The sequence below is a fragment of the Gastrolobium bilobum genome, unplaced genomic scaffold (genome assembly GCF_033153095.1).
Source record: "Gastrolobium bilobum isolate Gb01-03AN ecotype WA unplaced genomic scaffold, APGP_CSIRO_Gbil_v1 utg236246, whole genome shotgun sequence".
Taxonomy (NCBI): Eukaryota; Viridiplantae; Streptophyta; class Magnoliopsida; order Fabales; family Fabaceae; genus Gastrolobium; species Gastrolobium bilobum.
The window spans coordinates 30203-57244 of NW_026899090.1; the positions used below are offsets into that span (position 1 = coordinate 30203).

The following is a 27042-nucleotide window of genomic DNA, read 5'->3' on the forward strand; positions in this document are numbered from 1 at the left end:
TGGATATGCACTAGTTGCCCTTCAACATCCAGCACTTTATGCTCCAGCAAGGAAATCTTCTCCTCCAGGAACATACCAAAGACCTTGAAGGCTTCTTTGGTTTCTTTTCGTTCCTGAGTGTTTTGGTTGAGGAGACGTCTAAGCTGTAATTCAGCTCTGGTATTGTGCATGGAGTGAGCATGTTTCAGGGAGTCAGATGCATTTCTGATTTCGTTTTTGACAGCTTGTAAGGTTGGTGCAGAGGGTTCAGCACTGATGCCTTTGATGCTGGTTTAGATAATGGTGATGAGCTGCTCTCTATCTACCTTCTGTTGTTCCTGGAATTTGGAGAAGGTAGATGAGAGTTATTCTGATCCGTTCCTCAAAGACTTCAGCTCTTTAGTGGTGTTGGTCATATCAATCTGAGGAACGGATGATTCTTCAGGTAGCAACTTCTCCATTTTCTTCCCCATCATTTCAAAAATCTCAGCAATTCCTATTTGGGATTTTCTCCTTGATGCAAGTGGGATTGCTGGAATAGGGGAGACTAGCTTCTTCTTTTTCTTCTGGTTGTTATTTTGAGAACCAGAAGCTAGAGGTTTCTCAGGTGCTTGCCTGATCACAACTTCCTTTGTTTTTGAGGTGGAGGGGGCTGCTGTAGTTTGTTCCTCCATTAGTGGAGGAACTTCCAATCCCTCTTCTTCTGCTAAAGCCCTAGCAAGGGCCTCGTCCCTGACACGAGCTGTTGAACTCGCACAAATTAAAAATTATTTTTATTTAGGGTTCAGAAAATTTGCAGAAGAGTGGAAACCCTAAGTCGTCTCTCAAGGAAATTGTTTGGGTGAAAATCGCTGCTGAAAACAGAAAATAAAAGGGGGTTTTTGGATTTCAGTTTTATAATTTAAAAGGCAGAATATAAAATTGGAATTAAAATTCGTAATTAAAAATTAACCAACCCAAGGTTAGGGTTCCATGGACGTCTTTCCTCGGATAAAAAGATATCAGAATCGTGATTGATTGTCAATTGAATCAAAATCCTTATTTCCAATTGACAACCCTCTCTAAGCGACCGCTTAGCATTTGATCAAATACGATGCTTCTACTCATACAATCGCAGAGTATCAGCCCGTTTGATTTAAGGTCATAGGGTCAATCAATCTAATCATCAAATCTGATGATTAATCCCTTTCCATAATCGCAATCGCGAACCTCAGACTGAATATCCACAATCACACGATATCAATCTGAGTTTGGAAGGGAAATGAAACTGATTTAAAACAATTAGCAGATCCTCAAGACTAATCCATGAAATCCGTTACCCTTAGGTTGATTAAAAGGTTCTTAGCCTTGCATGGCTAAGGTAAACATAATTAAAAATTAAAAAGAACAAGAACAGAAGATGAAGAAGAAGAACAGAATTGAATTTAGATTCAGAGAAAACTTGTCTGTCGTAAAAACTCCCAAACACTGACTGCCAAAGAGTTTCCTAAAGTCTCCCTTAAATAGTCGTCATTCAGAACGGCTAGGGTTTCACCACTTCGGCCCATACATCAAATAAAAGCTGAATAAAATAAAATAAAACAATAAAACATGGCCTTGGGCCATAAACACATTGGGTCCTAATGTGAATTACAAGTCCAAATGTCAAAATAAAATTCCACCAAAACACGTCATCTTGAGCTCAAGTTTCGACCATCTTCTCGTCCGAATTGGGCTTGAGTAGCTGAAATAGCGATTGTAGCCCTATTTGTTAGCGGAAAAAATCAGCAAGAACGGAGTCAATCAGACATCTGTAAAATTATGACGAAAATCAATTAAACCCAATTAAAATCTAGAATTGTGATTTGACCCAAAAGGCCTTTATTTAATTCAAATAAATCATAAAAATACCAACCAAGAGTAATAAATAAGTGTAAAAAATATGAGTTATCAAATTCCCCCACACTTATCTTTTTGCACTCCTGGGCAAAAACTAAAATTGAAAGCAAAGACTAAGATCAACCAATCCCTTCTAACAACTATCAAGCATACAGAAAATATACAAAGATCACAAGTCTTCCACAGATAAATCAATCAGGATAGAAATTCCCTAATCTCAAATCACAAGACTTGTTAATTTCAGCTGCACATGCCAATTACAGAAAATCATTCTACCATAGGCTTGCTCAAGTTCGACTTCTCCACTGCTACTAACACATGAATGCACATATCAAGAGGGCTTTATGCAATGTTGTAATGGGGGTGAGGTGAAGGTATGGTTGAAATATGGAAAAGAAGGTTAAACACCCTAGAAATCTACAAGAGCAAAAGTTAAGAACTACACAAAGATAATGAAAAGATAATAATAAACACATTTTTTTATTGTTTTTTTTTGTTTGTTTGTTTTCTTTTTTTTAAGTACACAGAAGAACCACATAGCAGAGAAAAAATCAGATTGTCACCCCCACACTTAAACTTTTGCACGCCTCGGGAAAACCTCCACACTTAAACACAACATCACAGTGAAAACCATTGCTCAGTAAATCTCCAGGGTGTGGAATTAATTGGTTTTTCACTTAGGCTTGTAATGTGGCTCAAGAAGTAAAGGATATAAAGGCTCAAGGGGCTCATCAAGGGATAATAATGTAAGGGATGACTATCTGTCTAAAGTTGGTAAAGAAAGAAATGAATGCCTCAATCATATTCATGCATGTAAGTGAAAAACGCAGTTTCAAAAAGAAAAAGAGCAAGTTCTAGAGAACAAAGATCAAGAGCAGAAGCACACAAGAAAGAAAGCATGGGCAGAAGATATGCCATGTATACGGGCTCAAAACCTCACAAGGGTGAACCAAATCATGCAATCAACATGATATGTCAATCAACAAGTATTGTAATCCAAGAATCGAGATCAAAGCCTAACAGAATATGCTATCAAACATTGTGATCTAAGTCTACTCCATGTACCACTCAATAATTACCAGAAAGAAAAGGAAAATCTACCTATAAAAGTCAAAAACTAAAAGAAAGAAAGGAAAAGAAAAATAAAAATGCAAATAACAGAAAGAAAAGAAAAAGAGGGAAGAGAACTCCCTGAACTCCCTAAGGAGAATAAACAACATCAAACAACCTGATTTCTGCCTCACTAGTTTAACACCTTCTTCAAGTAAAATGCGGTGCATGCACATGGAAGGGCTGATTTGAACATTATCTCCTAAAGCCCATCCAATTGCCTTTTTATTTTCTTTCAGCAATGTTAAAATCTTTACCTCCTGCTCAGGTAGAAGGTTCTTGGCCACTATCATTGGTAACTGCTCATTTTCCTCCAGATATGCATACTTCAAATGGTCATGCAGAACCTTTAGTTCCAACTTAGGTGGCTGCTCAGTGGATGGGAGAAGTCTAGTGGGTGCAGGTTCTGCAGAAAACACATTAACATCTATGCCTGCAATCAAATTCTCAGAAACAGAATCATCAATAATTTCAACATGAAATTCAAAATTCAACTTCAATGCATAACCACTATGCAAATCATCATTCAATGCATGATTAAAATCAGAACAACACAGTGTTATCTCAGCACAAGCAGTACAGTTACTACTATCGGTACAACCACATGAAAAATCAGAATCAGAATCAAGGAAGGATGAAAATTTTGGATATTCAGCAATCAAATCAACAGAGATATCATCAACCATTTCATCTATTATATCAATGCAGAAAATAGAAAGCTCTTCCCTAGGATATTTCATGGCATCAAAAATATTAAAATTGACCATGCTATCACTAAATTCCATGGAAAGAGTACCAACATGCACATCTATCTTAGTCCTAGTAGTTTTCATGAAAGGTCTACCAAGTATAATTGTACTACTAGGAGTCTCACCCTCCATCCCTAAGACATAAAAATCAGCAGGAAAAATCAGATTGTTCACCCTAACTAATATATCTTCAACTACTCCGGAAGGATGAACACTACTCCTGTTGGCTAACTGAACAACAATACCAGTAGCATGCAAGGGACCAAGACCAAGAGACTTATACACAGATTCAGGCATAACATTAATGGATGCTCCTAAGTCTAACATACAATCATGAAAAACAGAATTTCCAATATTGCAAGGAATAGTAAATGTCCCTAGATCTTGACACTTCTTGGGCATGGGTTGGATGAGTGCTGAAACATTCTGGCTGACGCTGACTCGCTCATCTCCTTTCAGCCTCTTCTTGTTGGTGCACAACTCCTTCAAAAACTTGGCATATCTTGGAATTTGCTGAATCGCATCCAAGAGTGAGATATTGACCTCTACTTTTCTGAAGGTGTCAAGAATCTCTTTATCTTGAGCTTTTGTTGCTTGCTTTTTAGACTGAGTGGCTCTTTGAGGAAAAGGTAACGAGATGTGGACATCAGAAGTATCAGTATTCTGCTTCCTTGAACCAGTGTCACCTCCTTGAGATGACTCAACAACAGATGGTTTGGCTCCTCCAGTTGCTTGCCATACCGCAGAGAGATGGCATTAACATTGCCAGTTCCCTTTGGATTTGGGACTGTCTGTGATGGAAGGGAGCTGCCACTTGCTTGTTGATTCTGACTCATTGATGTTGCAAGTTGGCCAATCTGTGTTTGCAGATTCTGGATGGAAGACTCAGTCCTCTGTTGGAACTGCAGATTCTGGATGGAAGACTCAGCCCTCTGTTGGAACTGCAGATTGTTAGTTATCATCTGCTTCACTAAATCCTCCAAAGGAGGACCATTGCTACTGGCTTGCTGCATTGACAGCTGCTGCATTTGCTGTGGAGGTGCAAATTGTTGAAAATTTTGCCTCTGCTGTGAAGGTACAAACTGTTGCCTCTTCTGGAATGGTGCACTTTGCTGATTCTGGCTCCATTTGAGATTTGGATGATTTTTCCAGCCAGGAATATATGTATTAGAGAAGGGATTGTTTTGCTACTGCTGCTGTTGGTATTGTGGATTTCCAGGAAAAACTGCAGCAACAGACTGATCAACTTGCAAACCGCTGTCTTGTAGAGAAGGACAAGCATCTGTGGTATGAGAAGGATCACATCAGATGCCACACAGGTTGCTTATATGTTGAGCAGAAAGTTGCACAGTCTGTGTCACTGCCAACTGCCTCACCATTGATGTGAACTCATCAAGTCTGTTCTCTATTCTCTGGTTATCTGTGCTTGATGCTCCTGTTGCTGCCACTATTGGATTTTGCATTGGAGGAGCTTGAACTTGGAACACTGCACTGTTGTTTGCTCTAGTGCCAAATTGTTGAGCATTAGCCGCTATCTCAGCAATCAACTCTTTTGCCTCATCAGGTGTTTTATTTCCCAGGTTTCCTCCACTAGCTACATCTAAAAGGTTCTTATCCGTAGGCAACAACCCTTCATAGAAGTAGACAATCAAGAGATTGTCTGGAATCTGATGATGTGGACAGCTTGCACAAAGCCTTTTAAACCGCTCCCAATACTCATGCATGTTCTCCCCATTAGCCTGCCTTATGCCACTGATCTCCTTTCTGATTGTGGTGGCCCTGGATGAAGGGAAGAATTTCTCCAAAAACAATCTTGACATGTCATTCCAGCTTACAATGGAGGAAGGTGGCAAGTAGTACAGCCAGTCCTTAGCTCCACTGTCCAAAGAGAAAGGAAAAGCACGCAGCTTGATTTGCTCCTCATCCACCCCTGGTGGCTTCATAGTGCTGCAGACTATATGAAATTCCTTCAGATGTTTGTGAGGATCCTCACCTGCAAGACCATGAAACTTGGGAAACAAGTGTATCAGTCCAGACTTAAGCACAAAAGGTACAATAGGATTAGCATAACGAATACACAGGGGCTGCTCATTATCAACATTAGGAGCAACCAATTGCTTAAGTGTTCTATCATTCATGATTTCAGAATCAAATAAATTACCAAACGAATAAACACTATGTATAGGACTCGAACAAACAGACTCAACAGACTCAGACTCAACAGACTCAGACTCAACAGACTCAGACTCTAAGGTATGCTCAGGAACAGCTCTACTATAAGTCAACCTACGAGCTCTACTAGCAGCACGCAATGATCTCTCTATCTAAAGGTCATATGCATATAAATCATCAACACTGGTGATACTCCTAGTCATGCATCATAGGCAAAGCCATACAACAGTAAAATCACAAAACATACGATAGGACACAAAAATTTGCCTAAAATAGCAAACAGAAGCAAAAATAAATCTACGAAAAATACCAAATGACCTGAGAATGCTATGGGACCAACTCTCCTAAACTCTAATTAACCTTACGGACTCAAAAATCAAATAATTTTTTTTCGAAAAATAAAATAAAATAGTAAACGATTGAATTCGGCTAAAATTGGTGTAACATCCCGCATAAATTAGGAAAATAAATAAATTGCAATTAGGAATGTGGAATCAGGACCTGAATTCGAATTCCATATATATTTAGGGTGGAACTAATTTAAAATAGGAAAATTATTTCAATTGCAATTATGGGTGAATATACATTTTAGGAATTCGAACACTAGTTAAAAGGATACGATTAATTTAATTTCAAGTATAAAATCTTAGTTAAAAACTAGAGGGTGCATGGAATAATAATTAGTAGGATATTACATGTGATAGGAGATTTCTTAGGAAGCTATTTTTTTGACCATAAGACCCATTAAGGGCGTCGGTCCAAACCTCTCAATTGAGGTAAGTCAGCCCAAGATTTCCTACAAATGATCCTTTTTAGCTAAGACTTATTTTTATCCTAAGAAAATTTCATGTTCACTCCATCATTGGTCAAGTAGCACCACTTGGCAATCCTCATCTATCCTTATATCCCCTTTTTCATGCGCATGAGTAGAGGAAAAATTCTGATTTCTTGCTTTAGTATCACAACTCAAATTTGCCCCAGCCGCTCCATGCAACCAATGAGAAGGAAAAGAAATCTGTTTTGTGCCACTTGTCCAATAATGCAATCAGCCTCACCTCACCCCTCATTATCTCTTCATGTGCGCCTAGCAAGAGAGAAGCAATTTGTGTGGGCTGGACTTTGTGTTTAGAATTAAACCAAACATTCACCATCCACTTCTCCTAATTCCCTCAGAGCCGCAAACACCCAAGGGGTACACCAAGAATATAAGCTTACATTCCCTTTCTTCCTCAATCATCCCAGCTGTGGACCATCAAGGAAGAACATCAAGAAAGACAATGCTTGAATCCTATTCCCTTCCTATTCTCCTCAAGCCGTGAGCTCCATGAGCAGAGAGCAAAATACCTAAGCTTCCTTCATTCTCTTCATTGTTCGGCCGAGCTGCAGCAACAAAGGAGGTATTGTTCCTTCCATTTCCTTGTTCACTCTTACTCTATACGGTTGATGGAGACTCCCTCTTGCATACAGATTGCAACGTCTACTCATCCTTCATTCTCTTTCACTGGTTCGGCCAAAAACCTACATTCAAGGAGCTTGAACTCGATTCCTTGGAGAGCGGAAGAGTGAGGTTGCTGCTCTTCAACAGTTTTGCTAACCCTTGCGTGCATGCAAGAAGATGTAAGTCAAACATCGAACTTTTCCCTTGCTCCTCACTATTCGGTCCTTACATGCATGCAAGAAAGATTTTTGTTGTTATCAATTCTTTCCCCTTGCTCTTGTCCGTTCGAACAGCCATGGATTTAGTGCATGCAAGCACAAAGACCATTTTGAGCTTGGAAGAGAGCTCATTGACATGCCTTGGGACTGTTCCTTTGGACCAAAATAATAATATAGATTTGCATGTTTTAAATCTGTATGGACATCATGATTAAGGGTCTCTTTAGCGCACCCCAAGTCTTGAAGAGAAGGTTATGTAATTAAAAATATCCTGAGCATCTTTTCATGCTAAGAAACCGAATCTGTATGGACATCATGATTAAGGGTCTCTTTAGCGCACCCCAAGTCTTGAAGAGAAGGTTATGTAATTAAAAATATCCTGAGCATCTTTTCATGCTAAGAAACCGAATCTGTATGTGTTGGAGGCTTTGGATTCCATCGTTGTCAACAAGTTATTAAATTAATATGAAGTCAGAAATTGGGTTAGTATAAGGAGCATGGTAAACAGATTAAAATACAAGAATTGGGAGGTGTAACACCTCGTGTATACTCAGAATATTAACATTACATCGTATTAAGAGGTGCTTAATTAAAAATGCGGAATATTCTTTTTCTTTTCAATTATGACGTCATTATCAATTACCAACTTGATTACTTAATCAATTTCATAAAAATCGCCTGTATGTAAATTTCAATAAGACATCTATTGAAATACCTCAATATATAAATAAAGTGTGTATCTAAATCACGGCATTACATCTCGTAATCCGGACAATATCCTCATACATTATTACAACTCCAAAAGACTCAAGACATAATCAAGACATAACAATACTATGTGCCATGGACAATCCCCATGCTCACCAAATAAACATAGTAAGCAACAAGTCTCAACATAAAACTCCATAAACATAAACTGAAGCTATAAGCATATAAGAAGCATGCATATCCAGCATCCAATCATGGCAGCATAATATAACAGCAATCTAACTCAGCTCCGGCCTCCTGCCGCCTGAGGTCTCAACATTTCCTGACCCTGAAATAAGCATTCCCCAAATGTGAGGTGAGATCTCTAAACAAGAAATCTCAGTAAGACAAGGGGTCCTCAAGGATCTTCCACCCCAAGCTCACTTACATGTGCAATATAAGTTCTAAAAGTATTTATATCATTATCAGTTCCAAAACTATGTAGTGCAACAGATATCTATGGCATGTGTGTCTATCACTATCTACTGGCCAGAGAAATGTAGGAATATGTCTATTCCCTACATGTAGTACAAGGAACACCGCTTGCACCTCACCCACAGCCTCACCCTCTTGTATGTTCTACATACTCAGGCTTACCGTATAGGTGGAACACCTCCATGCATATCAACAAGGCACTAACATACAATAGCTCAACAGCATTTCTAAAACATCAAAAGCATGTAACACAGCATGCATATACCATATCCCCATGGGACATGGTGGAACCACAACATGGCTAAACCGAGGACACGAAAGCTTACCTCTAAGCTAGCTATCCAATGCCACAAGCTCAAAGTCCAATCACAACAGATCACAATCTGATATGGACCAAATATAAATCAATAAACATGTACCACATGCATACAAATTAAAGACAACGCCTTTACATTACGTTTTATGTCTTAAAGCTTCTAACAAAGCCACAAGCCCTTAATCACATGATTCTGGCTTAGTCCACTAATTACAGAAGTTTAACTTCATCAATCTAGGGTCCGCAAACCCCCAATAGCCTACTGTACACATAGCACAGCTACTGTTCTGCGAAATCCCAGAATATCCGGATATTCCTCGGGACCATATCCAGATATGCAATATCCGGATATCTTATTTTCCATATCCCGAAATGCAATATCCGGATATACAGATTCCCATATCCGGATATCCAATATCCAGATATCCCAAAACCCCATATCCGGTATCACATATCCGGATATCATATCTCGATATCCAATATCCGGATATTCCACGGGCAGATATCCGGATATTTCACGACAGAATGCAGAAACTGCATTTCGTGAAGATATCCTTCAAAGGTTGGGTTTTTACCGATTTTAAACACTTAAACATGCATTTCTAGGTGTGTTGAGCATTACCCAACAACAAGTTATCATCTTTTAGCCTTAACATGCATCAAGCTTCCATTTTTAAGCCTTAAAACTCAAGTTAAAGGTTGGTGATCATACCACAACTCAAAACAGAGGATGGAGATGCTCTTGGAGCTCACCAACAGCCCCTCAACTACTGACCACACAGGGTGTGCGAAAATGGAAGACAAGCAAGGCTCTTCCTCTCCAAAGGTGGCTCCTTGGACCTCAAAAATGAAGCACAAGGTTCACTCACTCCACCAACCCAAAGTCAGCCTCCAACACTCCCTCAAGTTGACCTCCTTACTCAGAAACAGCACCACAAACCCCTTCCCAAAGGTGACTCTCCCTCACACAAGTGTTTAAGAGAAGCTTTCAGGGAAGAGAAAGCCTCAAAGCTCAAGAAATGGTGAAGAAAGGGATGAAAAAGTGACACAATCAGACCAGCCACCAAATCCCACGAAGAAGAGGCAGTTTTCTAGGGCATTGTGCCCTTAGTAAGAGTATATATAGCCAAAACTCATTAAAACACGCAGTATTATCTTAACTTGCTACGCTTATCATTTTAATCCCAAACTTTGGAATATGAAACTACATATTTTTCCAAGAATTATCATATTTTTATTATATTTTTATGAGCACCTTTCCGGTACGCGCTTTTCAAAGCCAGTACCGGTTTCTAGCACCAGTTCTCATTATTTTGACTTGAAACTCGTTTTAAAAGTCCTACATATTATTCTAGTAATTATCATGCACTTACATTAATTTTCTGGGATACTTTTTCGGTACGCATTTATACCGACTAGCAGAACCGATATCTGCATTTTTCTTCCTAAAAGCGTCTTTCAGCATTCTTAATCACTTACCATGATTATTAAAGCTTCTTAATAATTATTATGGTCAATTATGGAATCATTTCCTATTTTCACATAATTAATTAATTAAATACCTTAATTAACGGTTCGGGTTCTTACATTCACCCCACCTTTTTAGGATTTTGACCTCAAAATCAGAAACATACCTGGTCGAAACTCGGGGTACTGCCGGAGAAGCTCGTCCTCACGCTCCCAAGTACACTCCTCGGGAGTTCTTCTGGTCCACTGCACCTTGACCATTGGAATGATCTTGCTCCTCAGCTTCTTCTCGCCACGATCGAGAATTCTGAGTGGTCCGACAGGAGTCTTCAGGTTCTCCCGAACCTCCACATCATCTGGTTGCACCACGTGCGAAGGATCTGCTATGTACTTCCGAAGCTGAGACACGTGAAACACGTCGTGGATGTTAGCCAGGTTCGGAGGCAAGGCAAGCCGGTAGGCAACAGGTCCTACTCTACCAAGGATGTGGTATGGCCCAACATATCGCGGGCTCAGCTTCCTCACTCCGAGTGCCCGACCTACACCGGTGACAGGTGAAAGTCTCACAAACACGTGCTCACCCTCACTGAACTCCAGCGGACGATGCTTGACTTCAAAGTAGCTCTTCTGGCGATTCTGCGCCTGCTTCAACTTTTCACGGATCATCTGGATCTGCAAGGTGGTATCTTGGACAAAGTCCAAGCCAAAAAGCTCCTTGTCCCCAACCTCAGACCAACAAGTAGGAGTCTGACACCTCCTACCATACAGTGCTTCGTAGGGCGCCATGCCCAGGCTAGCATGAAAGCTGTTGTTGTAAGAAAACTCAACCAACGGAAGGTACCTATCCCATGTCGAGCCCTGCTCCAACGTGCAAGCTCGCAACATGTCCTCCAAGGTCTGGATGGTCCTCTCAGTCTGTCCATCAGTCTGAGGGTGATAGGCGGTACTCAATCTCAACTGCGTACCAAAAGCCTCCTGCAGCGCCTCCCAGAACCGAGATGTGAACTTCGGGTCCCTATCACTAATGATACTCCCGGGCACCCCGTGAAGCCTCACAATCTTGCGGACATAAAGCTTGGCCAACTGCTCTGTAGTGAAGCTCACCTTCACTGGAAGAAAATGGGTAGACTTTGTGAGTCTGTCCACAATGACCCAAAAAGAGTCATAACCCACCTGAGTCTTCGGCAATCCCACCACGAAGTTCATGGAAATACCTTCCCACTTCCACTGTGGTACTTCAAGAGGTTGAAGTTCACCAGACGGTCTCTGATGCTCAATCTTCACCGTCTCGCAAACCAAACACTTGGACACAAAGATAGCAACATCTTTCTTCATGCCCGGCCACCAGAAGTTCTTCTTCAAGTCTTGATACATCTTAGTAGCACCAGGGTGGATAGAAAACTGACCCTTATGGCCCTCTGCCATAACCTCTTCTGTCAACGGACCTCGAGGAACTACAATCCTCTGCTAAAACAAAAGCAATCCATCATCATTCCAAGACACCCCGTCTTGGTTCTTCACATAATCCAGACACTCTCTCTGAACTTGTGCCTCTTTGATCTTTTCTAACAGTTCGTTTACAACATCTGCTGCTTCCAACCCGAGAAGAACACTCTCACACGGAGCGATCACTGCCAAGTTTCAGAACTTCTCAACCACATCAAAGTTACCAAGTAACAAACTGGATGAGCTACTGGATTTCTGACTCAAAGCATCAGCTACCACATTGGCCTTGCCAGGATGATACCTTAGCTCGAAGTCGTAGTCCTTTATGAACTCCATCCATCTCCTCTGCCTCATGGTCAACTCCTTCTGGTCGAACAGGTACTTCAAACTCTTGTGGTCACTGAACACCACAAACCTCAAACCAAAAAGATAATGCCTCCAAATCTTGAAAGCAAACACAATAGCAGCCAACTCCAAGTCATGAGTAGGGTAGTTCTCCTCATGAAGTTTCAATTGCCTCGAAGCATAGGCAATCACTTTGCCCAACTGCATCAACACACAGCCTACCCCCTTCCCGGAGGCGTCGGTGTAAAGCTCAATCTCAAGCGCAGGATCAGGAAGGACCAACACAGGTGCAGTAGTCAGTCTCTCCTTCAAATCCTGAAAACAGACCTCACACTCGTGAGTCCACACAAATGGAGTCTCCTTCCGAGTAAGGCGAGTCAATGGAAAAACCATGGTGGAGAATCCCTTGATGAACATCCGATAGTAACCTGCCAAACCCAGAAAGCTCTTCACTTCCGTAACTATCTTGGGTCTCTCTCAATCCAGCACAGCCTCAATCTTGTTCGGATCCACTGCAACTCCCTCAGCAGAAATAACATGCCCAAGGAACTTCAAAGACTTGAGCCAAAACTCACATTTGGAAGGCTTCGCATAAAGCTTCTTCTCCTTCAGCACTTGCAGAACAGTTCTCAAATGCTCCACATGCTCTTCCTCCATCTTGGAGTAAATCAAAATGTCGTCAATGAAGACGATCACAAATTGATCCAGGTACGGTTGGAAAATCCTGTTCATGTAATCAATGAACAGAGCAGGTGCATTGGTGAGACCGAACGGAATCACCAAGTACTCAAAATGACCATATCTCGAGCGAAATGCGGTCTTCGAGACATCCTCCGGCTTCACCCGAGTCTGATGGTATCTGGACCGGAGATCAATCTTGGAATACACGCAAGCACCCCTAAGCTGATCCAACAGATCATCAATCCGAGGAAGGGGATACTTGTTCTTGATTGTCACATTGTTCAGCTGCCTGTAGTCGGTGCACAATCGCATTGTCACGTCCTTCTTCTTCACAAAGATAACTGGTGCTCCCCAAGGAGACACACTCGGTCTAATGAAATCTTTCGCTGAAAGATCCTCAATATGTTTCTTCATCTCTTCTAACTCCGGTGGCGACATCCGGTATGGAGCTAAAGAAATCGGCCCCACACCAGGCAACAGATCTATGGAGAACTCTATCTCCCTCTGTGGCGGAAACTCGGGAATCTCCTCAAGAAACACCTCGAGGAACTCCCTCACCACAGGAATACCAGTGATATCATCCTGTGTACCAGTCACCAAACCTCCCAACATGACATAACCAAATGCCCCTACTCTCAAGGCTCTCCTAGCCTGCAGAACCAAAATGTACGGCGAGGAACTGGCTGTGGAATCACACGGAGACAACACTACACGCTTGGTACAACAGTCAATCATCACACAATTTCTGGACAGCCAATCCATGCCCAGAATAACCTCCAAGTTGGCCATCGGCAACCCTATCAGATCTACCGAGAACTCACGGCCATCCCACTGAAACGCCACATCGCGATGAACAGTGGTAGCATCACATCTTTCTCCGGTGGCGGTGGTCACCCGCAGCGGTGGAGAAAGCACAGACATGGGCAACTCAAGCCCCACAGCAATCGGGGTAGCAACAAAAGAATGTGTAGCCCCAGAGTCAAACAAAACATCAACAGCTGATGTACCAATCGTAACAGTACCTCTGACAAGGTTCGGAGCTCGATCCGACGGCTGACGATCCAGAGTATAAACTCTTCCAGAAGATGGTGGCACTGTCGGTGCCGAAGTAGGTGGAAAGGGAACCATCTGAAGTGGCACTGCCTGCACTGCAGTAGCCCTCGTCGTCGCCGACGGACAGTCTCTGGAGAAGTGGCCCTCCTTGCCACACTGAAAGCAAATCAACTGGCCGGTGGAACACGGCCCAAAATGAGTCTTCCCGCATCCCGAACACTTGGGAGTAGGAGGTCTCACTGCACTCCCCTGAGCAGAAGTCCTCTTGAACTGATTCGGCGCCTGCCGAGCCGCCAACTGTTTACCCTTGCCCTTGTTCCCAAACTTCCTGTCTCGCCAAGAAGTGGAACTACCAGCTGCAACCTTCGTTGCCTCAGCAACCTTGGCCTTCTTGGCCTTACTCGAGCTGTAGAAATCTTCAATATCACGATACTGCTGAACCAGTGTCCCAAAATCTCTAGAAGCAGAACCAGCTAGGTAACCAGCAATATCCTCACTAAGTCCCCTGCGGAACTTAGTAGCCAGAAATGTAGGAGTAGGCCTCGCCATCCTGAAGTGTGCAAACTTCACCAACTGGTTGAACTTAGCCAGGTACTCGTCCACAGACAACGAGCCCTGAACCAATCTGTCAAACTCTCCATGCTGCCTCTCCTGAGCGTCATATGGAAATTACTGACCCAAGAAGAAATCCTCAAACAAAGGCCACGTCATCACATGACCCTGCATCTCGTAGACATGAGAAAGGTTTGTCCACCACTCATGGGCATCGCCCTCCAGCATATAAGTAGCGAACATCAACTTCTGCGGATCTGTGCACTGCATGACCCGAAATATCTTGTCCAACGCCTGTAGCCAACGCGCCGCAGCAACAGGATCAAAGGATCCATCAAAGGCAAGTGGCTTATGCTTATGGAAAGCATTCAGCTGGCGGTCGATCTAATCACGATCCTCAACAAAAACAGGGACGGTCTGCATGGCCCCCGTAAGGTGACTGCCATCTCCTATCTGACTCTGAGAGTCATCCTGCAGACTGGGTGGAGGTGGTGGTGATGGCGGTGGAGGTGGTGGCGGAGGAACATGACCAACATTAGGGTCATTCCTCATCTCCTACAACATGACTCTAAACATCATCATGTTCGCCAGACAGTTGGCCTCCAACACGTCCTCAGTTGCCTTCCTGTTCGCCTCTCTAACGGCGACCAGCATGGCCTGGTTTGCCATTCTCATGGCCTCCTGGTCGGCTTGTCGGGCCGCTTGCATCTCAGCCAATGCAGCCAGGACAGGATCGGGCTGATCCTCCGAAGTCTCGCGGTTTCTCCCAGGTCTTACCATGACTCTGCACAAGTTACACAAATTATGAGTTGATCAGGCCCACGCAATGTGGTCACATATGCCGTATCATAATAATACTCGACGGAGCAAACACACAAAACAGACACAACCAAACATCCTAATCAATGCAATACATACAGGCTTTTCCCTTTAACCGTTGCTCTGATACCATAAAATGTAACACCCCGTGTATACTCAGAATATTAACATTACATCGTATTAAGCGGTGCTTAATTAAAAATGCGGAATAATCTTTTTCTTTTCAATTATGACGTCATTATCAATTACCAACTTGATTACTTAATCAATTTCATAAAATATCGCCTGTATGTAAATTGTAATAAGACATCTAATGAAATACCTCAATATATAAATAAAGTGTGTATCTAAATCACGACATTACATCTTGTAATCCGGACAATATCCTGATACATTATTACAACTCCAAAAGACTCAAGACATAACAATACTATGTGTTAGGGACAATCCCCATGCTCACCAAATAAACATAGTAAACAACAAGTCTCAACATAAAACTTCATAAACATAAACTGAAGCTATAAGCATATAAGCAGCATGCATATCCAGCATCCAATCATGGCAGCATACTATAACAGCAATCTAACTCAGCTCCGGCCTCCTGCCGCCTGAGGTCTCAACATTTCCTGACCCTGAAATAAGCATTCCCCAAACGTGGGTGAGATCTTTAAACAAGAAATCTCAGTAAGACAAGGGGTCCTAAAGGATCTTCCACCCCAAGCTCACTTACATGTGCAATATAAGTTCTAAAAGCATTTATATCATTATCAGTTCCAAAACTATGTAGTGCAACAGATATCTATGGCATGTGTGTCTATCACTATCTACTGGCCAGAGAAATGTAGGAATACGTCTATTCCCTACATGTAGTACAAGGAACACCGATTGCACCTCACCCACAGCCTCACCCTCTTGTATGTTCTACATACTCAGGCTTACCGTATAGGTGGAACACCTCCATGCATATCAACAAGGCATTAACATACAATAGCTCAACAGCATTTCCAAAACATCAAAAGCATGTAACACAACATGCATATACCATATCCCCATGGGACATGGTGGAACCACAACATGGCTAAACCGAGGACACGAAAGCTTACCTCTAAGCTAGCTATCCAATGCCACAAGCTCAAAGTCCAATCACAGCAGATCACAATCTGATATGGACCAAATATAAATCAATAAACATGTACCACATGCATACAAATTAAAGACAACGCCTTTTCATTACGTTTTATGTCTTAAAGCTTCTAACAAAGCCACAAGCCCTTAATCACATGATTCTGGCTTAGTCCACTAATTACAAAAGTTTAACTTCATCAATCTAAGGTCCACAAACCCCCAATAGCCTACTGTACACACAGCACAGCAATAGCCTACCCCCAATCTCGGGACCATATCCGGATATGCAATATCCGGATATCTTACTGTCCATATCCGGATATGCAATATCTGGATATACAGATTCCCATATCCGGATATCCAATATCCAGATATCCCAAAACCCCATATCCGGTATCACATATCCCGATATCATATCCGGATATCCAATATCCGGATATTCCACGGGCAGATATCCGGATATTTCACGACAGAATGCAGAAACTGCGTTTCGTGAAGATATCCTTCAAAGGTTGGGTTTTTACCGATTTTAAACACTTAAACATGCATTTCTAGGTGTATTAAGCATTACCCAACAACAAGTTATCATATTTTAGCCTTAACATGCATCAAGCTTCCATTTTTAAGCCTTAAAACTCAAGTTAAAGGTTGGTGATCATACCACAACTCAAAACAGAGGATGGAGATGCTCTTGGAGCTCACCAACAACCCCTCAACTACTGACCACACAGGGTGTGCGAAAATGGAAGACAAGCAAGGCTCTTCCTCACCAAAGGTGGCTCCTTAGACCTCAAAAATGAAGCACAAGGTTCACTCACTCCACCAACCCAAAGTCATCCTCCAACACTCCCTCAAGCTGACCTCCTTACTCAGAAACAGCACCACAAACCACTTCCCAAAGGTGACTCTCCCTCACACAAGTGTTTAAGAGAAGCTTTCAGGGAAGAGAAAGCCTCAAAGCTCAAGAAATGGTGAAGAAAGGGATGAAACAGTGACACAATCAGACCAACCACCAAATCCCACGAAGAAGAGGCAGTTTTCTAGGGCATTGTGCCCTTAGTAAGAGTATATATAACCAAAACTCATTAAAACACGCAGTATTAGCTTAACTTGCTACGCTTATCATTTTAATCCCAAACTTTGGAATATGAAACTACATTTTTTTGCAAGAATTATCATATTTTTATTATATTTTTCTGAGCACCTTTCTGGTACGCGCTTTTCAAAGCCAGTACCGGTTTCTAGCACCAGTTCTCATTATTTGGACTTGAAACTCGTTTTACAATTCCTACATATTATTCTAGTAATTATCATGCACTTAAATTAGTTTTCCGGGATACTTTTTCGGTACGCATTTATACCGACTAGCAGAACCAGTATCTGCACTTTTCTTCCTAAAAACAACTTTCAACATCCTTAATCACTTACCATGATTATTAAAGCCTCTTAATAATTATTAGGGTAAATTATGGAATCATTTCCTATTTTCACATAATTAATTAATTAAATACCTTAATTAACGGTACGAGTTATTACAGGTGGCATGGGAATTGATTTTAAATTATAGGATAGCTTGCACAAAATTCTGATTTGTTGTGTACACTTGCTTAGGTGCGCATAATTCCTAGAGTACGAGCTGATTTTGGTGCTGTTTGGTTAATATTTGGACACTCCAAGGTATGTGTTAGGTGGTTAAACCTTTGTGACTATTAGTTTAGTACTTGGATTTTTGAACTGTTGCTCATGTGTCCCTGTATATGTATGTATCTTGTTGGAAAATATTGTACTATGCCTTGTGAATTTGAACTTATTGGAATTCTGTTTTGAAGACACCTTTGATTTGAATTTCAGTTGTCATAGTCATGGAAACTATGATTCTCTGATTCTGATATTTAGTCATGCTCATGAACATCATAAGACTGCATTTTGTCATGTGTGTGCGAAGCAAATCATATTATATCATACAGCATTATGCATTCAGTTTTGGAAACCGAAATATTTGATAAAAGTAAGCATACGTTTGAGCATGCATCATGTAGGCATCTCTTAGGTACTAGGGAGAAGGAACCGTGGCTCAGTTCGCATAGGTCGCAGTTGGAATTCCCCTTTGATGAGCCAAATGGAATCTATACTGTGTTAGCTAGTATGTGCACCTTAGTGCTATGAACATACAGTATTCTGGCGTTATATACGCATTTTGATTAGTACTCTGGCGTTATATACGTATTCTGATTACATTTTAGTATTTGTTCGGAATTTATTTGATGATGCGACTGTTTTGGAAATATCGGTATCTAGACTAATATTGTTGCACTACTGGTTTTTTCTGCCACACTACTGGGATTTTTTTCACCCCTTTTGGGGCTCCATTTTATAAATTGCAGGAGGACATAGAAGCTTTTGATGAAGTATTTGATTTGGACATGTTCTGTTTGATTGATGTTGTTTTGGAAATTCTGCTGTTTGTCCACTGTTTCTGTTGGTTGCTTGCTGACTATTCTAAGTGGATGCAATATTTTGAGAGACTGGAAAACGTTGGAAAAGGACCTTATTTTGATGTACTTTGGATTTCTATATTCTGCCTGAAACTGATGTAATTCTGTCATTTAATTTGTCCAAACAATTCTGTCTGTTTTTAAATTCGGATTTTTGAAACTAATTTAGCGAGCACCTTGCGAGTTCTGTTTCTGGGGCTACAGACCTCCGATTGAGACATAATTTATATGTGCGTAAAGCCCCAGATGTCTATTTTCCTTGTGTCAAAGAAAAATGTTAAAAGCTTGTAAATTCTAATTTCTATGAGTTTTGCAAGACAGGAAGGTTTTCCGGAAAATTTACACTTTCAGCAAATAATGTGTTTTACCAAATTTCCCGTTGCTTTCATGTGCAAACCGAATTCCATACAAGTTTTTATACATGACTTAAGAGTACATTTTCAGATTTTAATACGTAACGTTACGACTCTAATTAGTTTAGCAGGCAATCCCCCTTGGATGCATACAGGGGAGGGTGTCACAATTGGGCTTCCATCATGAAGGCTATTCCTTAATGACTTTTGATCGGGATCGCCTCCTCCTTCACGTCACCAATTTTCAGGTCAATCGGAGCAAGTTGAACAATAGCAGAAATACCCGATACGTCCTGAAACGACAAAGAAACACCAAAATGGGTTAGTAAACGACAGAATTTAGCAAAAATAAGGGTCACCTCAGGCTCTTTTTGGGCGTGACTTATGCTCAGAAGGTCGAATTCCTTTGGGAATAGAACTCCCGAAGCCAATCTCTCAAACAGAAGTTTTATCGATTTCCCCAAATTTGCCCAAAACGTAAACCGTAATGCAAAAAATTCAAAAACAGAGAAAAGATGCATGTGCAGAATCAAATTCCGATGCCGAATCAAAGGTGCAGAAATCGAAATCAGAAACACAGACGAGTGCAACCGCAGAAACAAGAAAAAAGCGCAAAAACGAGAAAAAAGCAAAAAATAACGAAATAGAAACGAGACAGAACCGAAACACAAAATGAACGAGAAAGAATACAGAAAAATAGAAACAGATGAATCAAAAACAATTTTTTTTTAAACATAACCAGAAAATGAAAATCAAAAGAGAATGGCGCCAAAAACTATCCCCGGCAATGGCGCCAAAAACTTGTTGGGTGTGAACTTGTTGGTTGCTTAAAATATTATGATGAAGGACGTTCCTTTACTTTAGTTCATCAAGGGAAAACACATTCGTTCTCTTGACTTCAACCCAAGTGCGCAAGTGCACGCATCAGATAATAAGAGCGACTATTAATGCCTTAAACTATTTTAAAAAAAGAATGAAAATGAAAAGAAAAGTTAATAATTGACCTGTTTGGTCAAATGTTCCCTACTGTCTTGATATCGTTCCTCAAGAACAATAGGTTCAATCTGACAGCAAACAGCTCCTCACGTCGTTATATATGAAATCCTTCTTGATGAGAGAAAGAACGACAGTATTCATTGGAGGTTTATAGGTACAATATTGAATAAAGCAAATATAACAATAATAACAATATTTAAGAGACAACAATATGGAGGGTTTAAAACAGTTTTCACACAAGGAACGGATCCACTGTTCCATTCTTAAATAGTTATAATCTTCACTCAGGACTTAAGCATTCTGCATTTGTTCAGGTTTTTTCACTGCCAACTCTGATTCCTCAGCTCATGGACTAAATGGCTCATAAGTTTCCATATTCCTATGGCTGCCTTGACTCCAACAGTTACTTAGCACAGGACCTTTAGTGAACGAGGTGGTCCCTTATTCCTAAGGCAACCAGTAGTGTTTTTTCCACAACCCTGCCTTCCCCCTCTAGTTAAGCTGTCTGAAATCCCTTCCTCATGGAAGTTCCTTTCTCAATGTGCGTTCAATTTCCATTGATACACAATGGATATAGCTCACTTAACCAGAGAAATACAAAAGCTTCAGTACAAGATTTATAAAAATAGTTCTTTAAGAACTTCACAGTTTTTTTTGGTTCCACAGATAGCTTAGCCCATGGCTACTATTTTAAACATAATTATCCCAAACTGAAGTCCCATAGACTCGAGATTCAGTTCAGAGATAACGAGTGGAAAAGAAGAAAAATAACACGTATATTTAACTGGAAACAAGTTAGAGTTACAATAAAAATGGAAAGTGGAGAAATATGGTTGCTGCTCGTGAGTGAAAGAAAGGGCCTTGAAGGCCGTAGGCATGTGAGGATGAAAACAAAAATTTCAAAGCAGAATTACACGTACCAATTCAAGATACATGCTTTAGGACAGAATGTTACCTTTTTTGTAATTCAAAACTAGAAGATGATCCATGTTAGACTTGAAGGTTCAAACCCTCTAATGTTGGTCCACACCACCCTTTGTCAAAATGCAAGAACCGTTCTTGAAAACCACCAATCGAAACCCAAAAGGAAGCAAGCTAGGTGTCCTAATAGGAGAGGAAGGAGGCAAGGTTTCAAGGTGTTTATATGAGTGAATTTTCAGCAAGAAAATACACTAAAAGTGGCGCATAGAATGGCAGGAGAAGAGGCTGGATTTTTCGTATAAAAACCCTTAGGAGAACTCCACTTTAAAAGGAGACTAAAGGAGGATTATATGCTTCTGATTTATAAGTCAGAAAATCACTCCAAAATCAGATCATGGAGCGCACAAAACATGGAGAAAAATAAGGCTAACAACCAAGTCAATTTATTGGTCTAACAACCATCATATGGCTAGCCTATTTGAGCGCCCAATTCAGCCATAAAATCCTCTCCTAAAATCAATGACATGATTATGATAAGATGCTAATTGAATTCAAATTCAAATCTAGCTCCTATCTTCTCCTTTTTGTTATGAAACAAACTACTATAGTCAATTCAAATGCAAATATTTAAATTCAATATTTAAATTATGAAATTAAATATTAGATAATTAATTTAACTATTTAAATTAATAAATAATGTCTTGGACTATCCAAGCCCATTATCACCATCCATGCGTCCCCTTCCTTCTTAGGTAGGCTTCTAAACTTCTTCTTGAGCTAACAACCATTATTAGGTCCAAAACCTTTAATGCTATAATGTCAAGACAATAAGGTGTTTGTGTGTGACCCATTAGGCCCAACATAGCCACTGACATAAATGGACTTGGGCCCAACAAGACCACAACCCATTTAATGACAACACAGAGCACTAGCAATGCTTTGTATCCCCAGAGCTAGTTAGGTAAATGACATGATCATCCTATTAAATATATTTGGTTACTGTATGTATTTTTTTTCATCTCGGTTACCTTCCCATTAAACCTAGGGTGAGGAAACTTATCAACCCCTGCAGTTTAGGGTAAGCTTTAACTTGAAATAGAGAGTCTTTAATTTACTGACTCTAAAGACAGATCATCTCATGATCTCTTTTACTATGCATAGATTCCCAAGTCACGTAAATATCATCCCGATTTCTTCGGTTTACAGATAGCCTAATATCTCACAGAGATTTGACGAATCCCTTCAGCTTGTCACCCTAGGCTCTTGTTCTTTCAGGACATGCCAAAGGTATACCTATGAATCTCCATGTTTCAAACAGACGAGGTATACAATCAAAACATGCCTTCTAGAACACAGTCTAGGAAAAAACTTCTGGTCTAAGGAAAGACACACCCAAATAATAAGAGACTGCTTTAATGATACTATCTGTGAGATTTCCTCAGAGTCTCTTTTCCGGGTCTGTTCAGTGCGAGCTATACCCTTATAGATCCACCCACGACTTTAGCTAAGACATCTCTATATGTCTGTAGCTCATGAGGTCTTTACCTTGTATCTCTATCCAAGTAAATAAGCAATGCTAGTCTTACCCAAGATTACTGATCCCCATTTTCAGTGTCTCTAGACTAGGAACATAAAATTAGGAATAAACATCCGGTATCCTTGAATCCTCTTGATCGTGATCTCATCACAGATACTCAAGAGATACCTTTTCTATTCCAAGGGGTTTATCTAGTTACTCATATAATATATTAACAATAATATTGAGACAAAATACAAAAAAAAAAAAGAGTGCTTGTGATTTATTTACGACAATAAAAAAAATACATGTATGTCCTAATCTAATCAAAAGTTTGTCTCTAGGACATCCATATACTAACAAGCTCCCACTTGACCTAGAGCCAATCAGACCTAAGACGTATATCCAAAGCCTCATAATGACTATCATGTTTTCTCTGAGAAACAGCCTTCGTCAGAGAATCAACTAGGTTATCATCAGTGGAAACATAATCCATCTTTACATCCATCCTATCAATGATTTCTCTAATCAGGTGATATCTACGGAGCACGTGCTTAGATCTTTGATGAAACCTAGGTTCCTTTGACTGCGCAATGGCTCCTGTGTTGTCACAAAACAACTGTATGGGCTCATCCACGCTTGGAACCACCCTTAGTTCAAATATGAACTTCTTGATCCACACGGCCTCCTTAGCCGCTTCTGAAGCAGCTATGTATTTAGCTTCTGTCATTAAATCTGTTATAGTCTCCTGCTTGGAACTCTTCCAAGACACTGTCCCACCATTTAAGGTGAATACGAACCCTGCCTGTGACTTACAGTCATCTTTGTCACTCTGAAAGCTGGCATCAATGAATCCTTTCACTGAAAGCTGATCCACCTCACCATAGACCAGAAACGCATCCTTAGTTCTTCTTAAGTACTTAAGGATGGTCTTGACTACTGTCCAGTGACCCTCACCAGGGTCAGACTGGTATCTGCTCATAATGCTCAAAGCATATGAGACATCTGGTCTCGTACATATCATGGCATACATTATGGATCCAATAGCCGAAGCGTATGGAATTCCACTCATGCGATCCTTCTCAGGCTGTGACTTAGGACACATAGCCTTGGAAAGATGTACCTTATGACTGACGGGAAGAAAACCCCTTTTCAACCCTTCCATGCTAAACCTCTTTAGCATCTTGTCAACATACGTGGATTGAGATAAACCCAGCAGCCTCTTGGATCTATCTCTATCGATCTTTATTCCAAGTATAAAGGCCGTTTCTCCCAAATCCTTCATGGTGAAGCTTTCTGAGAGCCAGTCTTTAGTTGTTTGTAATGAGGGGCTATCATTTCCTATTAGTAATATGTCGTCTACATAAAGTACCAGGAAAACGACATTACTCCCACTAACCTTCTTGTAAACACAAGGTTCATCCTCGTTCTTGATGAAACCGTTACTCCTAACGACTTCATAAAAACAAATATTCCAACTCCATTATGCTTGCTTTAGCCCATATATTGACCTTTGTAGTTTGCATACCATATGCTCTTGGCCTTTGGTTTCAAAACCTTCAGGTTGTGTCATGTACACTTCCTCCTTCAAGAATCCATTCAAGAAGGCAGTCTTGACATCCATTTGCCAAATCTCATAGTCGTGATATGCTGCTATGGCAAGCATGATCCTAATAGATTTGATCATGGAAACTGGTGAGAAAGTCTCATCATAGTCAACTTCTTGTCTTTGTCGATATCCTTTTGCAACCAACCTAGCTTTGTAGGTTTGAACGTTGCCATTTGCATCAATCTTACTCTTAAAGACCCACTTATTACCGATGGGAACCATTCCTTGCGGTTTTAGACCCAAGGTCCATACCTTGTTTTGATACATCGAATCTATTTCAGATTCCATGGCTTCAAGCCATTTAGAAGAGTCAACATACTTGACTGCCTCCTAATAGTTACTTGGTTCATCATCCTCTACGGTTTGTTGATTCTCAATCACAAACCCATACCTCTCAGGTGGATGGATGACCCTAGTAGACTTACGGAGTTGTGTGTTTGCTTCTCCATTGGAGAACGTCGCCTGCGGAGCATACTCGGGTTCCTTAATCTGTTCATGTGGTCTTTGAACTTCTTCAAGATCAACCTTACTCCCACTGGCTCTTTGAGAGATCAAATCTTTCTCAAGGAACTCAGCATTCTTGGACACAAACACCTTGTGTTCATCCATGGAGTAAAAGTAGTATCCCTTAGTGCCTTTGGGATACCCCACAAATAGAATTTTAGTACTCTTAGCACTAAGCTTGTCTGATGCCAACATTTTGACATATGCAGGCGATCCCCATACCCTGAGGTAACTCAGGTTGGGTCTCTTACCATTCCATACCTCATATAGTGTGGTCTGAACAGATTTAGACGGTACCCTATTTAGAAGGTATGCCGCCGTGTCTAAGGCATATCCCCAAAATGATTTTGAAAGTTGAGTCTCAATCATCATAGACCTGACCATGTCTAACAAGGTCCTGTTTCTCCTTTCGGAGACACCATTTTGGTGTGGTGTGTAAGGTGCAGTAAGTTGCGAGAGAATTCCATTTTCTCTCAGATAATCCTGAAATTCATGGCTCAGATATTCACCACCACGATCTGATCGCATTGTCTTAATCATCTTGCCACGTTGTTTCTCTACTTCATTCCTATACTCTAGGTATCCATTTGCATGCATCCTAGACAATCTTGTTTCGTTTATGTGCCCTAGTCTACAATGCCAAAGATAAGATTGATTATCTGTCCTAGGTCGTTTCACATTTACATTGAGCACTTCAGTTCCCATTTCCAAAACATATAAGCCATTTATTAAAGAAGCAGTACCAAAAACAATATCATTCAAAATGATAGAAAATGTACCTTCCCTAATAGTGAAAGCAAAACCATCTTGTTCTAAACATGAAATAGAAATAATGTTTCTAGAAATGCTAGGAACATAAAAACAATTATTCAAATGCAATTTAAAGCCCGTAGGCAAAATGAGGTCGGTATCTCCAACAACATGAGCAGCAACTCTTGCTCCATTACCAATGTGGAGGTCCACCTTATTCTTCTCCAATCTCGCGGTGCTCCTAAGCACCTGCAACACATTGCAGATATGAGAACCACAACTGGTATCCAATACCCATAAAGTCGAATTAGCACAAGAATAATTTATCTCAGTCATGTAAATACCTGAGGTAGAAGCATCACCATGCTTCTTGTCCTTCACACTCTTCAGGTAGTCCGGACAATTCCTCTTCCAATGGTCATTCTTGCCACAATGGAAGCACACAACATCGCTTTTGTCCTTGGGTACACTCTTACCCTTCTTTTTGCCTTTTTTCTTATTGGGTTTTCCTTTGGGCTTAAGGGAGTTGCCTTTAGCAGGATCCTTGCCCTTACCCTGTTCTTATTAGGCCCACCAACCATAAGAGCTTGTGTCTTATCCTTCTTGATAGACACTTCAGCAGTTAACATACTTAACAACTCAGGCAAGCTCACAAGCATCACATGCATGTTGTAATTCATAATGAATTGACTGAAGGAAGGTGGTAGTGAGGTACTAAGTCATTACTTAGCTTGACATCCACACAAAGCCTAGATTTCCTAGCTTCTCAATGAGACAGATCATCTTACAAACATGACTTCTTACAGACATGCTCTAAGACATCCTACATGAGAACAATTCTCTAGAGGCCTCATACGTCTCATGCCTGCCTTTAATATCATACAACTCCTTGAGATGCAAGATAATAGAGAGAGCATCCATATGCTCATGCTGCTTTTGCAGTTCAGGCGACATGGATGCCAACATACTGCAGACAGCCATCACATTGTCATCCATGTGCTGTTTATGAGCTTCGAAATCGAAACTTTCATAATTAGCTGCCCCTTCCGTAGGAGCTACGGGTAAAGCACCTTCTAGGACATAAGCAATTTTCTCGGCCCTAAGAACAATTTTCAAGTTTCGATACCTGTCCATAAAGTTTGAATCGGTCAGTTTGTTCGTATCGAGTATTGAGCGCAGTGACAGTGGATTAGTCATACTAAAGCTGAAAAAGATGTAAAGATAAATTAATTAATTTATATATTGTCATGTAATAAGAACAAATTATTAAAGACTTTAAATAATATGTCCCTCCCACTATTTTATCCAAGTCAATGACCCTTAAAATCTGATTTAGGGTTATTCTACTTTTAGATTTTACCTTAGTGG

At 40.7% G+C, this 27042-nt stretch overlaps 1 pseudogene; it reads right to left on the bottom strand.

Moving 5' to 3' along the window:
* Positions 1 to 344: 344 nt before the first annotated feature.
* Positions 345 to 26808, bottom strand: LOC133287117 (uncharacterized; annotated as a pseudogene).
* Positions 26809 to 27042: the final 234 nt, after the last annotated feature.